The sequence below is a fragment of the Palaemon carinicauda genome, chromosome 8, assembly GCF_036898095.1.
Source record: "Palaemon carinicauda isolate YSFRI2023 chromosome 8, ASM3689809v2, whole genome shotgun sequence".
Classification (NCBI taxonomy): Eukaryota; Metazoa; Arthropoda; class Malacostraca; order Decapoda; family Palaemonidae; genus Palaemon; species Palaemon carinicauda.
The window spans coordinates 120,917,639-120,932,417 of record NC_090732.1 but is presented as its reverse complement, the minus strand read 5'-3'; the positions used below and the strand labels follow the sequence as shown (position 1 = coordinate 120,932,417).

Sequence of the window (14,779 nt, the reverse complement as noted above, 5' to 3'; positions counted from 1 at the left end):
AGCGAGATAAAAAAAAAAAGTAAATACCATCACATTGTATGAGCATGTGTAACACGTGGAGCACATAACTGGCCCCCCCCCCCCCACTCAAAAAAGACACATATAAAATAGGGCAACCTGCTCTTGAGATGCGCACTGTAGGTAAGTCATCTTGCAGGAGATATGCAGGTTAAACCGATCAATAATCAAAAAAGCCTTTGATGTGTCTGATCACGAAGAAGGGGGCATTAGTGATGGCTTGCAAGTGTCAATGCACAGGAAAACGTGCGATGCCTTGTGCAAATCTGTCTATGTGTTGCTTTACTGGAGGCTAGCAAGTCTGGTGGCATGGAGTAAATTTTTCCACAATATGACTAAGTGCTGAAAATTGTAGGGGGAGGTGCCGACGGAAAAAATTCGGCAGGGACGACCAGCGTTTTTTGCCATACACCATTTCAGCTGCCGAGACATCCCGGGCGTCTTTAAGAGTGGTCCTTAGTCCCAAGAGGATCCAGGAAAGCCGAGTAAACCAGTTGGAGTCATTGCATCGGGACATCAAAGCTGCTTTGAGGGCGAGATGAAAATTTACAACTATTCCGTTGGCTGCACGGTTGTAGGTGGTTGTCTGATGTAGAGTGATGCTCAGAGGATTCGTGAATATGTCCACAATTGAAAGGTGAAAGCGGTACCCATCAGAAGTAATATGCTCAGGGATACCAAAGCTCGCTATCCACCCTTAAAGTAAGGTGGATGTACACATGAGGGAGATATTGCAGTTTCCATGAGAGTAGCTTCAGGCCAACGACAGGAGTAGCCAATACTTACTAATTTAAGGGCTGCTTTTCTGGTCCTATACAGCAGGGGAGCCCTACTCTCTACAAGACCTTCACAGTCATTTTATCATGTTTGTTTGAAATCTTTCTACATTTCACACTGCATATTCCGCTTTTATTATCAAATCCTCACTATCGAAGCGCTTAAGAGAAGAAGAAAGTCTTCAGTTTCCTCTTGAAAACCTTAATATCTCCAGTCCTTTGGATGTCTAGTGGGATCTTATTGTATAGTCTTGGGGCTGAATATTCAAAGTCTCTAGAGACTACAGTAGACATATCTATGTTCCAATAATTTGAAACCATCTGTAACTAATCTTGTGTCAACATGATTTGTTGGCTACACAATATGCAGCATTTTTCTTAGATATTTTGGACGTCCGGTTTGGATAACTTGACGAGTTATTGTACATATTTTAAACTCAATTCTCGCTTTAATAAGCAGCCAGTGTAAATCATTTAGTATAGGAGTGATCTTTTCTCTGGGCGGGATACCCTCTGATCAGTGCTGCTCCTCTGTTTACTATGTTTTCTAATTTCTTAAGCTGCCCTTTTGGTAAATTTGAGTAGATGGGGTTACAGTAGTCCATCCTGGTAATAACACTATCACAAGAATGTTCATCCAGGCATTTCTTTATAAAAGTAATGTTTCTAAAATGATTACCAGCAGTTTTTACTACATTACTTATTTGGACATTGAAAGAAAAGTTACAGTCAAGAGCAATGCCTAAATCACGAACTTTATCATCATCATCATTATTATTATTATTATTATTATTATTATTATTATTAATTGCTAAGCTACAACCCTAATTAGAAAAGCAGTATGCTGTAAGTCCAGGGGCGTCAACAGGGAAAATAGCCCAGTGAGGAGAGGAATAAAGGAAAAATAAAATATTCTAAGAACAGTAACATTAAAATAAATATTTCATATATAAACTTTAAATAATTCAACAAAACAAGGGGAAGAGAAATTAGATAGAATAGTGTGCCCGAGTGTACCCTCAAGCAAGAGATCTCTACCCCAAGACAGTGGAAGACCATGGTACAGAGGCTATGGCACTACCCAAGACTATAGAACAATGGTTTGATTTTGGAGTGTCCTTCTCCTAAAAGAGCTGCTTACCATAGTTAAAGTCTCTCTTCTACCCTTACCAATAAGAAAGTAGCCACTGACCAATTACAGTGCAGTAGTTAACCCCTTGAGAGAAGAAGAATTGTTTGGTAATCTCAGTGTTGTCAGGTGTATGAGGACAGAGGAGAATCTGTAAAGAATAGGCCAGACTATTCAGTGTATGAGTAGCCAAATGGAAAGAACCGTAACCAGAGAGAAGGATCCAATGTAGTACTGTCTGGCCAGTCAAAGAACCCCATAACTCTCTAGTAGTAGTATCTCAACGGGCGGCTGGTGCCCTGGCCAACCTACTACCTGGGTAGAATTATTATTTATGTTTATTTGAATATCACCCAATTTTCTTACGCTGTTTTTCTTTCCAACCACCATAAGCTCAAACTATTTTAATTTAATTTTAATTTGTTTTCATCCTTCATTTACACCATAATTACAACAGAACAGACAGCTGTCTCAGTAGAGTATAATTTTCTGTAAGCAGACTGGTTGTCTGGCAAAGCTTCCATTTCCTCTGTGACTAATTAGTTGTTCAAGAATTACATAGTCTAGCACTTTTGAAATAAAGGATAGATCCGAAATAGGTCTATACGAGCTTAATTCCTGTTAAGCTAGAGCACTTTTCAGAACAAGTGTGACTATAGCCATTTTCTCAGATTTGGGAGACTTATGCTCATCGATGTTTGCATTTACTATTTTCATAATTATATCAGCTAAACTAGAAAAGTTTCTTTCTCCAGTTACTTCAGATATTGGCATTGGATCGATCGCAGAGTTTGTTTTCTTTGCTGTCTTGATAATCCTGCTTAATTTTATCTGTATCTGGTGTAGCATTAATCTGATGCTGCATATTTGTAAATGAACCAGTTCCATCCTTTATTTTGTTTTTAAAGAATACTAGAAAATTATTTGCTAGTTCCTTGTCACTGTACCCCTCTGGTAGCATATTTACATTTACATTTCCCATTATACCATTTAGGAGACGACATAACCTATGTAAGTCTGTTGCTGCTTTGCTGGTCTCTCATGGTATTTTCTTTTTCCCTCCCTATTATATAAGTATATTGGCACATTGCAGTTGTGTATTCCACCCATGTACTTTCAGTTTTAAACCGATTCCACTTTCTTTAAGTCTTTTTCCCTCTTATTCTCTAAAGTCTCCCAATCAAACCAATGAGATAGGTCTTTAACAACTATAGTCTTTCCCATACGTGGACACATGGTATCCTATTCACTTTTACTCACCCTATTATGTATGGTCATAAGGCAGCCAACACACACACACCACCCCACAAACGTTAGTTATGAAGATCGCAGGGAATACAGATAGCATCATTTATTTTCTTTGTAACTTATTCAATGAATACAAAAGGAGAAGTATGATTCATGACTAAAGATTTTTTTCCTTCACCAGAGCGTCTTTATGTAGAGGTAGTCTAAACGTAATAAGTTTGTGCACTAGAGAGATAGTGCACTTATACATTTATATCAGATACAATATTACTCATTCCATCACTTAAAACTAGGTCCAACATAGGCCCCGTCAAAGTAGCTGGACAGTCAACATTTATTCACAAATTGATATGATTCCAATAGCTCACTACATGCTGAATCAAGATTTGATGCGTCATCCATCCAAAGGTTGAAATCTCCAGAAGTAACTACTTCATTTTTCCATGATAAAAATCTCAATGAGTACACTGAATTCATGTAAGAAAATACTTGTACCTGTATTTGTTCTGTTTGTAAATTGTTACAAAGGATATTTTTTTTTTGTGCATAAAGTTTATTTCTATATTTTCAAAGCTTGTCACACTAGTTATTAACATCTTGAGATTTGGGTAACTGTTATGAATGAAGAGCCCGACCCCCAACCAGTCCTTGGTGGGGGTGGGGGTCATTTCAGTGATCTTAGCCTTGTCAAAGTTATTCAACCATGTTTCAGATAATGCTAGTATGTCCAAATATTTCTTATTTATCAATTCTCTAATTTTATTAGTTTTATTACCAACACATTGTTTATTTCCATAGCCACAGTTTATGATATCCTTAGTATACATAGCTGGTATTTTCTTCTAGTTTTTTCAATTCCAAATCATAAGCCTTGCTATTTTTTCAATTCACTGAGAAGTCATTTGGTTTGTTTAATTTAGTACAGTTTATAGATATTACCTGTTCCAAATACATTCTTTGGTGGAATGTTTTTCTGAACATTTCCCGCAGACTTTATCATCAGTCTTAAACTTGCTCTAACTTTTTCAAAATGTACATACCTCTCACAGTTGTAGCAGGTGATCACATGGAACCTATCACGTATGTTATAAGTAACCCATTGCAACAAAACTTGGTCGCCATTATCACATTATCCGAACTTCAAGATCACATTTCAACCTGTGGATCTTTTCTTGAATACCAGACTTATCTTCTCTTTTATGTTTTGGAAATGGTCCAGGCATTTACTACTTCATCTTCATCACTGTTTACATTGTATATCGTTATTATAGGTTTCAGTTTTCCAATTTTCCTCATCTTGGTGTCATTAACCATAGTTTGAATCTTGTTTGCTGCATCCTCTCTGATCTTTTCTTCGGGAAAGTTTACAACATTTCCATTTGAAGTTGGCCTCGTATTAAGAATTGGAATGTCTTAAATGCATGATCGACCTCATTTTTCTGTCAGTGAATTTAGTTGATGCTTTAGTCGATTTAATTAATTATAGATTTTTCCCTTAACTTTGTCTGCATACAGTAAGTCATTTTCTCTTGTCTTGGGTCCATCTGTGTTGAAGTGTTCACTTAACTGATTCCATATTCATCGCTAGATTAACTTTCTCAGAGATCAGATGTCAGGATGGAATTTGCCGAGTCCCTAGTGAGTTACGAGTTCTAATTCAGCAATTTTCTCTTCTTGTCCGTTTATATAATTGTTTCATTTTCAGTTCCTCCTCCATACTCAATAAAGGGGTCTTGACATTAATGGCTTCATCTACACAGTGTGGACAAATCCATTTCAAGTTTGTTACGTCTTCATCACTGATGCTTGCCTCTATAAAACACACTTCTTGTGGTAGCACCTGTTAAAGCCACTTCTTATCCACACACAGGGGGGGGGGGCAGCCATGGTGTACTTTTACTTTTCAATTTAGTCTCTCCATTAGATTAACCAATATTTCCAAAGCTTCCACAAACAAGAATACAAGCTGAAACACAACTCAGGGAGAGAATTCAACATGACAGTCTCAGCTCACTATGGTGCTAAACAGGTAACCATGTCCTTGTGATGTGGGTAGGGGACCTACTATAGCTGTGCAATAGATCGGCGCGATGGATGTGAAAGGCCATGGATTGAATCAAACACCTGACAGTGCATGGGACAGGTACTTATGGTCATGGACTACTAGTACTGATGTCATAGAGGAGGGTGGCGTTTGAATCATCGAGAGCTTAGTCTTCCCAATGGAAGGATGTGCAGGATGTTCTACATGCTTGGAACTCTGGATCTTTTTGTTGGGCTTCTGCCAAGGCGTTGTTGTGCAATCCCAGGTGAATGGTAGACATTGCGATTCTTGACATGGCATCAGCAACGGGATTCCTTTTCCCAGGGACGTGTTGAAGGGTGTTGAAGGGAGATATCGGCATTAACGAATGGACCAGGCGTCCGACTGTCGAGTGAAGGCATGCACCAGAGGTATGCGGTCTGTGCGAATGATGAAGAGCGTACCATCTAAGAAGTGGCGAAAGTGATGGACAGTTAGATACAGTGCCAGCAATTTGTGGTCGGAGGTAGAATAGCCGGATTCCACCCGGGACAGTTTTCTACTGATGAAGGCGAGCCATTAACCACCTCCTCAAGTAGTGCTCCAATAGTGACGTCACTGGCATTAGTGGAGAGAAGGAGAGGGGCATGTGGCACGGGAAAACTAAGAGCAACATTGGTTGATAGGAGGTTCTTTGCATTGCAGATGGCTTCTTCTTGAAGGGGACCTTACTTCAGGTCCTTTAGGCTTGCCCTTGAGGGAGGCATAGAGGGGAGCAAGAGTGGCAGTGATGGTTCGCAGGAACTGATAATAATGGTTGATCATGTTCAAGAATTCTTGCAATACTTTGAGGGTCGAGGGCGTGGGAAAGTTCTGAACAGCAGCTACCTTCTTAGCGAGGGGGTAGATTCCTTCAGGAGTGATGCGGTGCCCTATGAATGATACTTCATTGGTGCCAAAGCTACATTTGTCGTACCAGACTACAAGGCCGTTCAGTTGTAGATGGTCGAACACAATGCGTAGGTGATGGAAGTGTTCCTATTAAGAGGAAGAAATCAAAAGTATGTATAGTCCATGTAACATATGCCTGTAATCCCCACAAGGGTACAGGGAGCCATCTTTCTTCAGGACAATATGCAAGGGCGACGACAATGGGTTCGAGGCCTTTTGGCAAGGGCCCATTTCTTCCCTTTTGGTGAACGTTTGACAGCTGCCAAACAATCCGGTGCCAGGTGCCTGAATCTGGCAAACACTGTGGGCCCCGTCGTCTTGATATGGTGATAAATACAGTGTTTGGCGTGAACTGTGGGCATTTGGCAAATTTCTAGATTGAAGACTTCCGGGTATGATGTGAGGAGGTGGGCGTAGGCATCTCAGGGTGTGCTGATGTGGAGTGCGCTGGTGGAGGGGGTGGGTTGAAGAGGAGTAAACGAGTAAGAGGAGTCTGCGTTGACTAACAGTAAGTAACATCAACCAGGGGGTGGAAATGGGAGAAGAAATCCGCACCGAGAATTGCCAATGTGACGTCTTTATTGACATTCCCAAGGCCTTGGGCAATACAACCCAAGACCAGTATACATACAAAATACGGAGTTCCTAGAAACTTACTAAATATACCTAGTTTCTGTCATTCCAAAATGGCAGCTAAAGCATATTTGTAGCATGCAATTGGTTTGAAGCAGGATAAAGTTTTGGCTTCTGTACTATTCAAATTGTTCATCTCCTCAAAAATGACTTTATTGCAGGAAATACTAAAATAAAATATGCACCCTAAATAACACTAAACGGATAGTAGCACATTCTATATCAGATGGTTGCAAGCCCATATAGAAATACTTACTGGTATATGCTAAGCTTGAACTGAAGCTATTTTGGATCACTCTGCTCTGTCAATGTAATCTATCTAAAAACCCTATTTCAATACATCGGGTACCTGGCTTTCAGATATATACAAGAAATTAAACTATCTCAGAATGTGCGATTCTTCGCCATTATTGAAACAAGGTAGCACAGTTTTATCCACAATGAGATTGATGATGCCATGCTTGAGAATATAAAACCAGGCTTCACGGGTTTGAGGTCTGGATTTTTCAGAATAGACATTTGAGACAGCCACCAAAATTCAAGTATATAAAGCAGTATGTATTTCAACTCTTCTCTTTGTCGCAGAGACCTGAACCTTATATTAATACCATCAGAAACAATTTGAAAAATTTCATATTTCATGTTTGCAGAAAATTATAGGTCACACCTGTTAAGATTGCATTCCCCACACAAATATTCTGTAATGAACAGGATGCACAAGCATTGAATCCATGCTCACCAAACGACAACCAATTACGCTGACTTTGTCACGTGATGAGTGTAACATAGGTCTCAAAAAACAATTTCATGAAAACGACTACCAACAGTGACAAAGAAGAGGTGCAAAGACACAGCCATAAAAACCTTAAAGTAATCTAAAATTATATTACCTAACCTTGAAAGCCTGCTAGCAACAGTATGACTAGGAGGACGAGTATCAACAATGTGTTATTTTTTCCCTCAAGTTGGATAGCAAACAAATTTCTCCTAATAAAAAGCCGCAACGACCTACTAAACAATAAGACCCCCAAGCCCTGCAAATTCTTATTTGACAAGTACAATATGAGTCAAGGTATGCAAATTCAGGATTGACCCGGTGAGTCATCGCAATGCACAGAGGGCAGGAGCAGTAGCACCATGTATGAGATCATCATCCTACATTCTACATCAACTGAGAAACATCAGATATCATCACCAGTCACGATAAACTACTCTTAGATTTTGGTCATTAGTTATTTCTATAGGTGGTCAGGGGAGAATTGAATTGAATTGAATATGGGATTTAGGCATTAAGCCAAGCACTGGGGCATCAAAGGCCATTCAGCGCTATATAACTAAAATCATTCAATCATATCTGTACACTCACAACATTTAGTATCATTTTAACCTTTAATACAAATCGTAACACTTTCATACAATAAAATCTAGATGTGAAATAAATAGGGATTAAAAGGGTAAAATAAATAAATAAATTAATAAAATCAATTATAGCTCGTAATATAACCCAATACTTTGTATAAATTTTCTCAAGTTCAGGGTATTACAGTTTTCCCCCAGTATATCTCTTAACGGTTTGTCCTGGAGTAAATGTGTCCTCCTCTGGAGATTAAAAACAGGACAATCGACTAAAATATGTTTAACATCCATTGTCACTTGACAGGTATTACAAAGAGGGGCCTGTCTCCCTTCCCCACTCTTCATTAAATAATTGTGCGTTGCATGTGTATGGCCAATACGCAGCCTAGTTAAAATAATGGTATCCCTTCTACTTGTAGAATTACAAGATGACCATTTATCCACCAATGGGTGGATTTGTTTCAATTTTGTATTGGTGGTCCGTTCAGACCATCGAGCTTGCCACTTATTTTTACAGTAAAGATGAATCTCACTTCTAAGATCTTTGTAAGGAATACTCAAGGGGGATGGATTACTTAGCCCTGAAGCTTCCTTTGCTGCCTTATCTACTTGTTCATTCCCATCCACCCCAACATGGGCAGGGACCCAACAGAAGTGAACACTGATACTCTTCCTAGACTGCAGAAGTACTAACCAGTCCTGCACCTCTTGTACTAGATGATGGCCTGGCATAATTTGTTTTAATGAGAGTAAAACACTATTGGAATCCGTAAAAATTGTATAAAAACTATTTTGGTTGCCATTTTTAAAAATATGTTGGACTGCGAGAATTATTGCGTACAGCTCAGCAGTAAAAATTGAACAAGAGGATGGGAGTTTCCTTCTAATAACAATATCCCCCACCACAGCTGCACTTCCAACTCCTGCAGCCGATTTGGAGCCATCTGTAAAAACATGTTTCCCATGATGTTGAGCAGCATGATTTAAAAACTCACTTTTCATTACCCTACTAGGTAAGGTATTTTTCCCTCCTGCCGTAAAACATACTTTAACAGGTGGATTACACCAAGGAGGAGACTTGGGATATCCTACCTCTGCTATCTGTGCTGTTAACAAGCCTACTTCTCTAGCATCATTTTTCAGCTGTACTTCCAAAGGCTTAGGCACTCTAGATCTGTTAGGAGCCCGATCTAAAGGCGCCCTAACATATTTACAGTTAGGATTGTTTCTCACAGCAAGGGACCTAGCTAAAAACCTCAAACTCAACTCCTCTCTGCGAATGGAAAGGGGAGGTATGCCAGAATCAACATAGAGACTGTCAATGGGAGATGTTCTGTAAGCACCTGTGCAGATGCGAAGCCCAGCATTGTGAACAATATCAAGTTTTCCAAGTAAAGTCTTTGTAGCTGACCCATATATTTGGCATGCATAGTCTAACTTGCTCAGACACAAAGATGTATAAATTCTAAGCAAAGTTGTTCTATCAGCACCCCAATCAAAATGCGATATCACTTTCAGAATGTTCAGTGACTTCTTAACCCTGATAGATAGGTCATTTATATGGGGACCAAATGTCATTTTCTTGTCGAAAATGACTCCAAGAAACTTGACACTATCCTCATATGGCAAAATACAATCATTTAAGAAAAGGGTGGGGATCTCTTCCCTTTTACGAGTACGAGTAAAGCGAATGGCTTTGGTCTTCTGAGGAGAAAACATGAATCCGCGAGAATTTGCCCATGCGGAAGCAGCATTTATTGCAATTTGAAGATTTTGGCATGTTTGTAGTGCAGATGATCCACTACAATAAATTGCAAAGTCATCGACAAATAGTGATCCTTGTATGCCAGGAGGTATGTGACTAATGAGACTATTAATTGCAACAGCAAACAAGGTCACACTCAATACGCTGCCTTGGGGGACACCTTCTTCTTGCATGTAGGATGAAGATAGTTCTGACCCTACTCTCACTTTAATGGAGCGGTTTGATAAAAATTCTTCAATAAAAGAGAACATATGTCCTCCTATACCCCACGAGGCCAATTGCTTTAAAATACCACCCCTCCAGGTGGTGTCATATGCCTTTTCGAGGTCAAAAAAGACACCCACCACCTGGTTTTGGTTAGAAAAAGCATTTGAAATTTCCCTTGATAACATCAGCAAAGGGTCCAGAGTACTTCGGTTCTTCCTAAAACCAAACTGTCTGTTAGATAAAAGATTTTTTGATTCTAGATACCACACAAGTCTGTTGTTGATCATTCTCTCAAATAGTTTGCATATGCAACTGGTCAAGGATATGGGCCTATAACTAGATGGCAGTTCTGGGTCTTTACCAGACTTGTGGCCTGGAATTACAATTGAAGTATGCCAGGAATCAGGAGATGTATGGGAAGCCCATAGACCATTAAAGGTTTCTAATAAAAATTCCTTGGTATCCACTGGAAGATGTGATATCATTTCATACCGGATGCCATCCTCACCTGGGGCAGTTAAAGAAGAGCTGGAGATAGCATTTTGCATCTCCTCCATACTAAAAGGCAGGTTAAAAGCTTCAGTATTTGAAGAAGTAGGAGGAACAACAGATGTTGATGCTCTAATTTGTTGAAATGCTGGGGAATAGTTGTCAGCACTTGATACATGAGCAAAGTGCTTAGCAAGAACCTCTGCTACATCTTTGGGGTCAGATATATATCTATTATTTTCCCTTAATATTGGTAGAGGCTTAGGGACGAATTTACCTTGAAGTTTTCTAATCTTGTCCCATATTTCCTTTGAAGGAGTTTTGGTATTAATATTAGATATATATTTCTTCCAAGATGCTCTCTTTGCTTTTTTAAAAATTCTTTTTTGTTTGGCACAGGCTCTGAGATATGCTATTCTATCTGCTAAATAGTTTGTCCTCAAGTATCTTCTGAAGCAAGTTCGGGTCACTTTTCTTGCGTTGGCACATTCTTTACTCCACCAAGGAACTACAGAGCGATGAGGTAAACCGCATGTTTTAGGTATAAACTTGCTAGCATTATCATCAATAATATTTTCAAGATGTTGATAGGCATGCACTGGAGATGTAAATTCATCATATTCTTTATCAGTGTGTGAACAGTTTTCATAAGCTGCCCAGTCTGCCTCATCTATCTTCCATTTTGGTGGACACTGAGAAGGAAGATTATGGACATAATTTAACATTATTGGCCAATGGTCACTGCCATGTAGGTGTTCATTTACTGACCAAAGGTAGTCCAATCGAATGGATGAGGAACAGATTGACAAATCAATGGCTGATGTAGAGTTGTGGAATACATCATACCTAGTTGGAGAACCATCATTCATTAGTATTACATCATTGTTGTCGATTAATTCTTCAACAAGATTACCCCATCTATCGCACACATTTCCACCCCATAAAGTATGCTTTGCATTAAAATCACCCATTAAAATAAAAGGGGCAGGAAGCTGATTGATCAAGTCTTGGAGGTCAGAAAGTCTAAGCCTTCTTGGATTACCAGCATGATCTAAGAGGAAAAGTTCTAAGGATGGTTCAATATATAGCGAGCATAAAGTAATTTTTTTCCCGATATGAGTTCTAACTGCACATGCCTGTAGTGGTGTATTGAGTGGGATTGTTTCAAATTTTACAGATTTGTGAATAATAAAACCTGTACCACCTTGAGCTCTTGCAGCTTGCAAAGGAGGGGATCTACAAAAATGATAATTGAGTCCAGGATTAAATGGTTTGTCACTGATCTTGGTTTCCTGTAGGCAAATTACCTTCGTGTCTGAGTCCCTGGTTAAAGTTTTTATTTGCTCAATGCTAGTACTTAGACCTCTGCAATTCCACTGGATGATAGACATTATCTTTTGTTATTATTTTTCTTTGTCTCATTTGTCTTTTGGGACTTTTCAGATGAAGCCATGTAAGGCCTGGAGATGGAAGGCTTTACTAGGCCACCACTCTTCTTTTCTTTCTTTCTAGGATCTTTATAAGAGTCAACCTTAGGATCATGAGCAGTAGGGCACTTACCTGACTTAGATGAAGGTGAGGATGATGGGGACCTTTTCCTCTTTGGAAGATCTTGTTTTCCAATCTCCATCAAATCAGGTAGAGATTCTGCCTGAGACAATACATTTAAGGTGGTGGAAGCCACATTGGCTTCCTTGGAGGATTGTGCTAGAACTTCAACAGTTCGAGCACTTAACCCAGAAGGCTGGGCTACTACCTCTAGGGGAGATGCTCCTATCGGTGACAATACTTTTGGTGTGTTGGACACCATATTGACCTCTTTGGAGGTTTGTGCTCTGGCTTTTATAGCCTGAGCACTTGACCCAGATGGCTGGGCTACTACCACTAAGGGAGATGCACCTGACGGGCCAGGTGCTGCCACTGGTCCCCCTGTGGTAGTAAGGGGTAGTGGATTATAATCTTTTGTTGGCATCTTAACCGCGCGAGCAAAATTAAGTTGCCGATTGAGTAAATGCTTTGCATAACCTACACTTATATGTTCAGCATTTGCTTTCAAGATTGCAGCTTCTTCATTCTTGTATTCTCTACATCTTTTATCATTTGGTTTATGATTATCTTTACAGTTTGCACAGGTTGTATCTCTGTTGCATTGGCCATGTTCTAACAAAGAACAGTTAATACAGATCTTCGTATTATTGCAGTACCGGGAAGGGTGACCGTACTTGAAACAATTAAAGCATTGTAAAGGCCTAGGTTTATATTCTCGAACACGTACTCTTTCATTCTCAATAATTATATGATCTGGTATAACAGGGGTTTCAAATGTTAAAACTACCATGCTTGTTTGAGGAATCTTACTTACTTTCCAAACATTAGCAGGGCACATGTCCAGAATTTCTGGTTCTGAGAATTCATATAGATCTTTATCAAAAACTACTCCTTTACCATAGCTGAAGCTCATATGTGGTTTAATATCCTTAATAGGATCAATTTCTGCAATCTTCATGCCACAAAGCATGTGAGCTTGAGTATCTGATTTTGCATTAATCAAAACAGATTGCTTACCGTATCTACTAATATCCTTACTTTTAATTAAACCAACTTTTTTTTGTATAAATTTACTCATCTTATAATAGTTATAATTATCTATCTTTCCAGATGCAATTATCCATGTTGGGGGCTTGGGGGTTCTTACTTCTGGAAGTCTATGCTCTATTTCTTTTTCCATCCATTCTTCTGGTTTATATACCTCTAGGTGTCTTGGTGCTTTATCACATAAAGCCCCAGAAATCAAACAATTGTCAATTTTTATGCTCTCTAAATTTTTATTTGCTTCTAAAGCAATCTCAAAACTTGAAAATGATACCCAAGCTTCCCAAAAGCCTTTACTACCATTAAGCTCCATTAAAATTTCTTTGATTGCTCCAAATCTACAGAAGGCTTCATGAATTATGTCATAGCTACAACCAATTGGTATGTTTTTTAAGTGGAGAATTTTCAGATTTTTTGTTGGATCTGGTAATGAGCCAGAACCAGAGAGTAAAGTATTACGGTTATTACAAGCATCATTTTCCACCAGTGCCGATAAATTGTCTTTAACAACACTGGTCAAAAAAGTATTGTTGGAGGAATCCTTTTTATTGCCGAGGTTGTCAACAGAGCTTTCCCTATTTAAACAAGCAGAAGTCGTCAACGGTGTCTGGGGTTCGCCATTTGATCCAGGGGTACGGGGAATATTAAGTTTACTCATTAATTATTTTTCAGGGGGAGGGAAGGGGTCATAATAACAATGAAAAAAAAAAATGGAAAAAAATATAGTTTAAGGGAGAGAAAAAATTAAGACTGTCTTAAATTCCAAAGAAGACACCGTTAGCCTTTCCTGGAATTAATTTCTCCACCAATGACACCTGTGAAAGCTGCTTACCAAATGTCCACTCCCTACCCTACCACAAAGGGATGGTACCACTATGATTAGAGTGGCTCAAGTGTATGCCAAACCCGCTTGATGGGACTGAGAGCATTTCATGAATACAATCATCCCCACTCTAATCATAGTGGCAGGCAAACCGGACAGAATGCCGAGAGTCCTATCTCTATAAAATCGCCAACCCCTGGAATCCGAAGGCCAAATTTCCTAAGAGATAGTTCCGCGTGCCAGTATGGGAATACTGACACTCCTAGGTGTCCAAACATTTTCGGGCAGTTGGCAAGACCACCACAGCTCCCACAATTGATTTTGAAATAAAAACCGATCATGGATACAATGTCCCCTCTAAAAAACCTGGACAGTGAAATGGGTAAAAGAGTTTTGACAGCAAGGTTGGAGACAGCTGATAATTATGAAGGAGGAATAAGCAATAAGAGGTAATAGAAAAAGAATGAGAGAAATTTAGAGTCAAACTGAGGAAATGGTCAGGGGAGAAATTACACAGGAAAAATAAAATATAAATTCGAAATTAGAAAAACATACAGGATACAATTACAAGAATTCAACCTTCGTATTTGGGTCTCTTTAAATATAAATGAATCTTAATAAATTCTCATTCATTACGCACTAAATAGAATAAGGTAGTCACTGTCTGTAAAATATTCATATATATATCCATCCTCTATTCAACTTTTTTTAATGTAATTGATAGGTAATTTGATGCAAATCCTTAAATATTTTTATAATATTTTTACAT

The 14,779-nt window shown here is 38.9% G+C and overlaps 1 protein-coding gene across 1 annotated transcript in view; it reads left to right on the top strand.

Moving 5' to 3' along the window:
- Window positions 1-14,779, top strand: part of LOC137644963 (multiple coagulation factor deficiency protein 2 homolog) — a 53,010-nt gene that overhangs the window by 37,689 nt on the left and 542 nt on the right. The gene's annotated exons all lie outside the window — the stretch shown is intronic.